Source organism: Bactrocera dorsalis, chromosome 1 (assembly GCF_023373825.1).
Source record: "Bactrocera dorsalis isolate Fly_Bdor chromosome 1, ASM2337382v1, whole genome shotgun sequence".
Lineage (NCBI taxonomy): Eukaryota > Metazoa > Arthropoda > Insecta > Diptera > Tephritidae > Bactrocera > Bactrocera dorsalis.
Window position 1 is genome coordinate 19420167 of NC_064303.1, and position 10559 is coordinate 19430725.

Below are 10559 nucleotides of genomic sequence, written 5' to 3' on the forward strand. Positions count from 1 at the left end.
TAATTTCGACAAAATTTGATATGTGGTGTTTTTTCATATTTCTATGACACGTTGTGAAAATAAGAGAAATAACAATAACCACGCCTACTTCTCACTTTTAAATTCCACTGGATTCGTTCAGCTTCCAGTACACAAACCAAGAAGGAATTATTATAACGGGATAAAACTTTGCACGAATAAAGTCTTTAATGTGTCCTTATGACAAAAAATTGTTGAAATCTATTAAAAACTGTTCAAGTCCGTAGATACCGAATATTTTGACCCCGGTACCTATAATTGACTATTGATCCTGAAGTTAAGGGATAATTCTTCTCTTACAATGGTATGTCTGTATGTCAAATTCGAACTGAATCAGACAATACTCCCTTTATCCCCCATGTATTGGGTTGTCAAAAAAGTCTTGCAGTATTTTCGCTAGTTGGCGCTGAAAGCGCGTAGTTCTAGTTTTATTCGTCGCATCGGGTCATGCTATACCTTTTTAGAAAGTTCATTTCACGCGCTAACACGTGTTTGATTGTAAGTCGTTCGTGAGTTATAGCGTCGCAAACATGGAGCAAAATAAAGAGAAAATACGGCATATTTTACAGGACTACTACGATAAAGGCAAAAATGCATCTCAAGCCGCCAATAAAATTTGTACAGTTTATGGACCCGATACAGTTTCCATTTCCACCGCACAACGATGGTTTCAACGTTTTCGTTCTGGTATAGAGGTGGTCGAAGATGCGCCACGCTCCGGAAGGCCTGTCGTCGAAAATTGCGATAAAATCGCTGAATTGGTCGAAAGAGACCGGCATAGTAGCAGCCGTAGCATCGGTCAAGAGCTGGGCATGAGTCATCAAAAATTCATTTCGATTTCAATAAAAAAAAAAAATTCAATAAAAATACCGCAAGACTTTTTTGACAACCCAATATTTAAAATAAAGGCCTTCGAATTTCCGGGTGGCTTTGCACCACATATTATATATCGGCCAATATGCGAGTTATCTCAATGAAAATGAGAGAGCGGGTAATAACAGTGTAACTTTGCGACTAAAATAGTTAAATTTGAGAGAAAAATTGGGTTATACTAGTATAACTACTATCAAAATTTTTAAATATCCGATTGACTTTACTCCGAATGATTGGTTTTATACCTTATAGTATTTCTCCGGCCTTGATTTTTGCAACTTGCAAGAGTAGCAAATGTTCGGTTGGACGCGAACTTAGCCCTTCCTTACTTGTTTTTATCATTACTTTTTACTCATATTTTCATTATTGTATTGGACTTGAAAGGAGAAAGACATAAGTTTAAGCAGTGCCAATTAATTAAAAAATTCTTACAAAATTTATGTACACTTTTAGAATATAAAATCGTGCTTAATTTATGCATATAACTCGCGCGACGAAATGTGAGTAAGGGTACCCCACAGGGTGGAGTTCTCTCTCTTTTTTTATGGCTCCTGGTCGCTAACAATCTGTTTAAAAAACTCGAGGATCGTAGCTGGCGGTGATTGCCTATGCAGACGATGTATGTAGCACTTATGGTCAAAGGAAAGTTACTTAGAATCGTGTACGAGTTGATGCAGGGCTATCTCAGCGTCGTAATAAACTGGGTGGTTAGAAGTGGTATCGCCATCAATCAAAGTAAAACGGAAATGGTTTTATTCACTAGAAGATATAAGATCCCTGTGGCACCGCTGCCGCTAATGGGAGACATCCACTTGCAGGCGGTGGATACAGTGAAATATCTTGGGCTCATCCTGGATAGGAAGCTTTCATGGAAGCCGAATATCGAAGAGAAAGAAAAAAGGCATCGATTGCCTTATACGATACTAGCCTTGAACTCATTTACTGTGCATTCAGGGTTGGTCGAAGAGTGCAATGAGTTCATATTTCGTTGAAGTGAATTGACGAAAGGCAGGTGGAATTGATATCGAACCACTGAAAGTATCAATCGGAATTTGCCTATTTCCAATTCTTATCGAATACGACGTAAAATGTTTTCGGCAATGTAATTTTTGTTCGTATCCCATAATTGACCCGGGTGGGTGGATTTTGTAAATTTGCGCTAATGCATAAGTTGAGAACACACTTGGATGTCAATGAGTTTTGAATGTGAATTAGACAATATTGGCGAATATGGTACGATCGATGTGTTGTCGACTTCGATATTTACTTCTCTAAGTTTTTAGCTAAATGTTCTGCCATTGTCGTCTGGTGAGCTACGCCGACAGAGTGGTTTCCGAAAGAAAAGCCACGGCGATAGTGTTTCGTGCATTTATTGTCAGACATAAAAACCGAAGTGGGATTGTGGTGTTCGCAAGGTCCATGAACCATATTGGTTTTCATCACTTCGTATAATACTGGATCTTTCTCTGCATCAGGAATTTACGCAGAAATGATTTCATCAATTTGATCTGGTGTAACCACCATCCAACATCCAAAGAACAATGTGTGCGTGTGGCAATCTTTCCTTTTGCCACTCAACAGCGTACATCTGGCATCTAAGGTTACGTTTCTTCAAGATAAAGTCCATCAAACATCGTAGCTGTTGTTTGAAAAGTCGTGCTGTAACAACGTGATAATCGCTTGCTGATTGACAGCGATCCATAATTCTAAACGTATGTTATCGCATCCTGGAAGTACTGGTTCATGTGTCTGGGGCTGCCATACGTTTATGGCAAAACGACCACCGACCGATATTAGCGTGACCTCTTCGTGGCTTCGTAACAAATTTCAATCTGTAATTGATCACTTTGTGTGAAACACACATAAAGTTTGCAACTCCAATAATTTTTCTTTTGAATAAACGGAATAAACAAGTAAGAGTCCGAGATTGAACGATTCAAATAAGTTACAAATCAAATTGTAAAACAAAACAAAAAAAATTGAAAAAAAAAATTATGGAAATAAGTTTCTTTTTCGAAGTGTCCAATTTTCCGACTTTTCCTCATGAAAAGTATAAGATTTTTTTATTTTTAAACCTTCCGAGATCCACAACGAACAACCTCTGAAAATTTCATCAAGATTGGTGCAATCGCTCTCAAACCTTATTCCTCCGCTCCGGCAATTATTCGAATTTTTTGCCGCAAAAATCATCCTTGAACCTCAAACAACGTTTTAAAAAAAGTATTGGCAAATTTAGTGCAGGCGTTGTTGAGTTATGCACTTACCAGCATATTTTGCGATTCATTTTTATATATAAGATATGGGGGCTAAGAGAAGTATTGGCGCCATTCAACCAATTTTTGACATACAGACAAACTATTGCCAGAAAAGGATTATGTCTGAATTTTAATTGTATATCTCACACGTCTATAGATACTGGGGTTTACATATTCGGTACTTAGGCGCTTGAACAGTTTTGGTTGGATGTGGACAACTTGTAGTCATAAGGTGTGATACTTTAAACAAATCATTGTGGCAAAACTTTATTCCATTATATTAGTTACTTCTTGATTTATATGAAAGAATTAAATAGTGTTATATGGGATGTAGGCGTGGTTGTAGTCCGATTTCGCACTGTGATATAGAAATATGAGAAGAATACCACGTACTAAATGTAGTTGATATCGGCCGTTTGAGTTCCGACATAAGTATGTGATTTCACCAAAAGGTGGGTAAAATGTTATGTCTCTGGCGTATTTAGTTATTGATTTATCGCAATTTTTGTAGTTTTTAACAATAACGTTATATGGGAGCGGTGTTTATCATCCGATTTCATCCATTTTCACACAGTCGATAGGAGTTCTTATAATATTCGAATTGGGTTATTGTAGCTTTATGGTTTAGGAGATATGTATATTAAACTTATTAAAGGACGGTGTCAGGTCCACTTTTTCAAAATTTTTTGCCCACAGGTGGCAATTGTTACTGCGATCTTCTGTGTCAAATTTTAGTTTTATAGACAAAAATTTTTTTTTATGGTTTTTCAAATACAAATGCATTTTATTTTTATCATTCAAAGACTGCTAATTGAGTCATCTCGGGATCGATATATTTATCCAATCATATAAAATGTTAATTTAAATAAAGCTTTACTTTTTACATTGGACAAAGTTTTAACAATATCTTATTTGTGATATATGTATGTAAACCCTTTTGGTGGACAAAACTACCTACACGTGTTTATCTTATATTTCTAGGAAACATTGCGTATACGCAACGTTGGGAGTAACAATAGTCAGTTGTTATTGTTACTCAGCATGCCATTCGTGTTAGAAATGTATTGTCAATAATGGGTTCTCGCTATTCAAGGAGTAGCTCTGTTCTGTTTTGTTTTATTATTATGTTGGTTCTAGAACGTTGAGCTAATAGCATAGATAATTTGATACGAGACTCTTTGGTTCGAGAGAGAGAGCTGTCAAAACTCGCATTTTTTATAACATTTGCCAATGATGCCACTGCTGAAAAAGATTAGCTTGGGTATTTAATAAATTATACAAAACATTAAATTAAACACTTTGAAAATGCATACATATATAAATGCTAAAATGCAAAATCATTAATTAATTTACATAAACATTTATTTTGGCAAAACATGTTCGCACAGTTCAATGAAATTTCACTTCACACTAATTTCTTCAAGTAATTATAGCTCTTCTGGCATCCCGCCTTTTTCACTAACTGCCGCTTGACGGCACCCTGATTGTGTTTCGTTGCCAGCTCAGAAAAAAGATCAGGGTGCCCTGCCAGCTGACAAGCGAGAGAGCAAGAGAAGAGATTCTGATCAAATTATCTATGCTAATAGTATCGCATAGTAATTTCTAAAAAACGTTAAGTGAGTGAATACAAATCAGTAAATAATAAGGCGAAATATTATGGAGAGGAAGAGGATTTACAAGATGCCACTCAAATCGATGCCGTGTACATCCCCCCGACGGTTGACAATCTTACAGACGAGGAAGTCCTGGATGATGACGCGCTAGGTGATTTTGACAATATTGTGTCCACTATCGCTGGAACATATGAAATACACACCGATTTACCCGCAGAGCTCGGTCCTTCAACATCGAAGAAGCCAAGACTGTCATAAAAGTCACCAAAATGTGTTCCAGACTGAAAAAAATAACATATATGAATTGTCCTACAAATGATGAAACAGCAATTACACAAAATATTAAAGAACATATAGGTGGAAAAACAACTTTTGAAGTATTTTCACTATTTTTTAGTGATGAAGTTTGGGAACAGATTGTATGTTTCTCGGAAAAATATGCTCGTGACCATAACCGTCATTTATTTATCCTCACGGTAGCTGTTGACGCCGCCCCCGCCCAATGTCTTTTGCCACGTCTGTATCGGCAGATCAATGTTTTCTTTTTCTCTTTTTCGAAGTTTCTTCGAAGTTTAATTCGCGCGCAACTAAACACTAACTAACGGGTGATTTTTTTGAGGTTAGGATTTTCATGCATTAGTATTTGACAGATCACGTGGGATTTCAGACATGGTGTCAAAGAGAAAGATGCTCAGTATGCTTTGACATTTCATCATGAATAGACTTACTAACGAGCAACGCTTGCAAATCATTGAATTTTATTACCAAAATCAGTGTTCGGTTCGAAATGTGTTTTATCGACAAATTTTGTTCAGCGATGAGGCTCATTTCTGGTTGAATGGCTACGTAAATAAGCAAAATTGCCGCATTTGGGGTGAAGAGCAACCAGAAGCCGTTCAAGAACTGCCCATGCATCCCGAAAAATGCACTGTTTGGTGTGGTTTGTACGCTGGTGGAATCATTGGACCGTATTTTTTCAAAGATGCTGTTGGACGCAACGTTACGGTGAATGGCGATCGCTATCGTTCGATGCTAACAAACTTTTTGTTGCCAAAAATGGAAGAACTGAACTTGGTTGACATGTGGTTTCAACAAGATGGCGCTACATGCCACACAGCTCGCGATTCTATGGCCATTTTTGAGGGAAAACTTCGGACAACAATTCATCTCAAGAAATGGACCCGTAAGTTGGCCACCAAGATCATGCGATTTAACGCCTTTAGACTATTTTTTGTGGGGCTACGTCAAGTCTAAAGTCTACAGAAATAAGCCAGCAACTATTCCAGCTTTGGAAGACAACATTTCCGAAGAAATTCGGCTATTCCGGCCGAAATGCTCGAAAAAGTTGCCCAAAATTGGACTTTCCGAATGGACCACCTAAGACGCAGCCGCGGTCAACATTTAAATGAAATTATCTTCAAAAAGTAAATGTCATGAACCAATCTAACGTTTCAAATAAAGAACCGATGAGATTTTGCAAATTTTATGCGTTTTTTTTTTAAAAAAAAGTTATCAAGCTCTTAAAAAATCACCCTTTAAATAGTTGCGCGCTCTCTTCCTTTGCGACAACGCTGCGTTACAGACGTGGTAAGTGTGGTTTCAAATTTTTATAATTAAACACATATATTATATGAAACTTTTTGGTTTTTATTTATTTATTTAACATTTTGTGGAATAATTGCGCCAACCGTTTCCCCACGGCCAACCACATCATTGGAACGAGCGAGCACCGTGCTCCACCACCCGAATTATCAGTAGCAGAACTCAAAAGATTTTTTGGTATATTATTATTGTCATTCATTACCAGCAACGAAATTGTACTGTTCAAAAGAAGAAAACAAAAATGTTTCAATTGTAAGAAATTGTATGAGTCGGAACAAATTTGACTCTATAATGCGGATCTGGATAAAAATGATAAATTCGCTAAATTGCGTCCTATTTTCGATGTAATGAACCAAAAAAATATGCAGTTTGGAATATTTTCACACAACTTGTCAATGGACGAAGAAATGGTGCCGTATTTTGGACGTCATAGTTGCAAGATGTTCATCAAAGGAAGGCCTGTAAGATTTGGTGGTTCAAATGGTTATCTGTATCGGTTTATTTCATATGGCGGAAAGGATAGTAATGACAATAGAAATTATTTAAGTCTAAGAGAAAAAACTGTTCTGGACCTCGATCCTCGCAAACATCGCATTATTTTTCATAATTTCTTTTCTTCGAACAAATTATTTTGCATTCTGAAAGAGAAAGGCTATTTTTAAGCTGGTGCTATTCGAGAAAATAGAACAATGAATAAAACCATGATAAATACGAAAACTCTTCAGAAAAAAGAGAGAGGGTCATTTGATTTCAGCTTTGACCAAAAACATGAAGTACTATTAGCTCGATGGAATGACAATTCTGTGGTGAATGTGGCTATTAACAACGCAAAAAGCGAACCATTGGTTACAGCAAAACGTTACGATAGAAAACAAAAAAATGGTGAATGTACCACAGCACCAGGTTATAGCAGATTATAATAAATATATAGGAGGCGTCGATCTGCATGATAATGGAATTGCCAATTATAGGATTCGAGTAAGAGGGAAAAAGTGGTGGTGGCCACTGTTCATCAATTTGATAGATAGTGTTTTAGTAAACTCGTGGAAGATTTACAATCTGGCAAATGAGCGCTCTATGACTCAATTAGAATTGAAATCTTACGTTGCTGTTAGTTTGATGAAAACAGAAGGAGTCCAACTTGCAGATAATTCTCACTTTTTCGGTAATTCAAATAGAAATTTAGGAAGACCATCCAAAAACGCATTATCTTCCAATATTCGTTTCGATAATATTGGTCATGTCATAGAGGAGCACGAAAATAAACGTCGAAGAAGACGTAGACAGTGTAGAAGTACAACAATTTATATGTGTAAAAAATGTCAAATACATCTTCATGCTGATTGTTTTAAAATATTTCACTCACGCTAATCGCTATACTAAACATTAGCTTAAGTGAAATATTTTAAATGTATTTTTATGACTTGCTTGTATAATATAAGTTCAGCAATCCCAACGTTGCGTAGGCACAACATTTCACGGAATGAAAAATAATTAATCAATATTTTTTTAAAATAATTTTCTCTTTTTTCATGCATTTTTAAACGTAATAAACAATAAAACCATAAAATATACATTTATTTTTACCCTTGGGAGTTAATGGGTTAATGGCGATTTGTGGGCGTGGCAGTGGTCTAGTTACCTCTATCTTCCAACCCGTGATTTTTTTGTACTTAGTAACCGCATACCAACTTTCACCGAAAATTTTACTAAAGTTACAGCTTGCGCAGATGGATGGACGAACACACAGCCAGCCAGCCGGATTTCAACTTTACTCGCCATCCTGATCATTTCTGTATAACCCTAAATATATCTCGCTTAGTTTTAGGTGAAACGTTCTACCGTTAGGTGAACTCTGTAGCAAAATATTGCGAGAGTATTCTTCTTCTTCTTCTTCTTTACTGGCGTAGACACCGCTTACGCGATTATAGCCGAGTCAACAACAGCGCGCCAATCGTTTCTTCTCTTCGCTACGTGGCGCCAATTGGATATTCCAAGCGAGGCCAGGTCCTTCTCCACTTGGTCCTTCCACGGTGTGGAGGTCTTCCTCTTCCTCTGCTTCCCGCGGCGGGTACTGCGTCGAATACTTTCAGAGCTGGAGTGTTTTCATCCATCCGGACAACATGACCTAGCCAGCGTAGCCGCTGTCTTTTAATTCGCTGAACTATGTCGATGTCGTCGTATATCTCGTACAGCTCATCGTTCCATCGGATGCGGTATTCGCCGTGGCCAACGCGCAAAGGACCATAAATCTTCCGCAGAACTTTTCTCTCGAAAACTCGCAACGTCGACTCATCGGTTGTTGTCATCGTCCAAGCCTCTGCACCATATAGCAGGACGGGAATTATGAGCGACTTATAGAGTTTGGTTTTTGTTCGTCGAGAGAGGACTTTACTTTTCAATTGCCTACTCAGTCCGAAGTAGCACCTGTTGGCAAGAGTAATCCTGCGTTGGATTTCTAGGCTGACATTGTTGGTGGTGTTAATGCTGGTTCCTAAATAGACGAAATTATCTACAACTTCAAAGTTATGACTGTCAACAGTGACGTGAGTGCCAAGTCGCGAGTGCGACGACTGTTTGTTTGATGACAGGAGATATTTCGTCTTGCCCTCGTTCACTGCCAGACCCATTTGCGTTGCTTCCTTGTTCAGTCTGGAGAAAGCAGAACTAACGGCGCGGGTGTTGAGACCGATGATATCAATATCATCGGCATACGCCAGCAGCTGTACACTCTTATAAAAGATTGTACCTGCTCGGTTCAGTTCTGCAGCTCTAATAATTTTCTCCAGCAGCAGATTGAAAAAGTCGCACGATAGGGAGTCGCCTTGTCTGAAACCTCGTTTGGTATCGAACGGCTCGGAGAGGTCCTTCCCGATCCTGACGGAGCTTTTGGTCCCGCTCAACGTCAGTTTACACAGCCGTATTAGTTTTGCGGGGATACCAAATTCAGACATTGCGGCATAAAGGCAGCTCCTTTTCGTGCTATCGAAAGCAGCTTTGAAATCGACGAATAGGTGGTGAGTGTCGATTCTCCTTTCACGGGTCTTTTCCAAGATTTGGCGCATGGTGAATATCTGGTCGGTTGTTGATTTTCCAGGTCTGAAGCCACACTGATAAGGTCCAATCAGTTTGTTGACGGTGGGCTTTAATCTTTCACACAATACGCTCGATAGAACCTTGTACGCGATGTTGAGGAGGCTAATCCCACGGTAGTTGGCGCAGATTGTGGGGTCTCCTTTTTTATGGATTGGGCATAGCACACTTAAATTCCAATCGTTGGGCATGCTCTCATCCGACCATATTTTGCAAAGAAGCTGATGCATGCTCCTTATCAGTTCTTCGCCGCCGTGTTTGAATAGCTCGGCCGGCAATCCGTCTGCCCCTGCCGCTTTGTTGTTCTTCAGGCGGGCAACTGCTATTCGAACTTCGTCATGGTCGGGCAATGGAACGTCTGCTCCATCGTCATCGATTGGGGTATCGGGTTCGCCTTCTCCTGGTGCTATGTGTTCACTGCCATTCAGCAGGCTGGAGAAGTGTTCCCTCCATAATCTAAGTATGCTCTGGGCATCGGTGGCTAGATCACCTTTGGGGGTTCTACAGGAGTATGCTCCGGTCTTGAAACCTTCTGTAAGTCGCCGCATTTTTTCGTAGAATTTTCGAGCATTACCCCTGTCGGCCAGCTTATCAAGCTGTTCGTACTCACGCATTTCGGCCTCTTTCTTCTTCTGTCTGCAAATGCGTCTCGCTTCCCTCTTCAACTCTCGGTATCTATCCCATCCCGCACGTGTTGTGGTCGATCGTAACGTTGCGAGGTAGGCAGCCTGTTTTCTCTCCGCTGCGACACGGCACTCCTCATCGTACCAGCTGTTCTTTTGCACTTTCCGAAAACCAATGGTTTCGGTTGCAGCTGTACGTAAGGAGTTTGAAATGCCGTCCCACAGTTCCCTTATACCGAGTTGTTGACGAGTGCTCTCAGAGAGCAGGAGTGCAAGCCGAGTAGAAAATCGTTCGGCTGTCTGTTGTGATTGCAGCTTCTCGACGTCGAACCTTCCTTGTGTTTGTTGGCGTGCGTTTTTTGCTGCACAGAGGCGGGTGCGAATCTTGGCTGCAACAAGATAGTGGTCCGAGTCGATGTTAGGACCTCGGAGCGCACGCACATCTAAAACACTGGAGACGTGTCTTCCGTCTATCACAACAT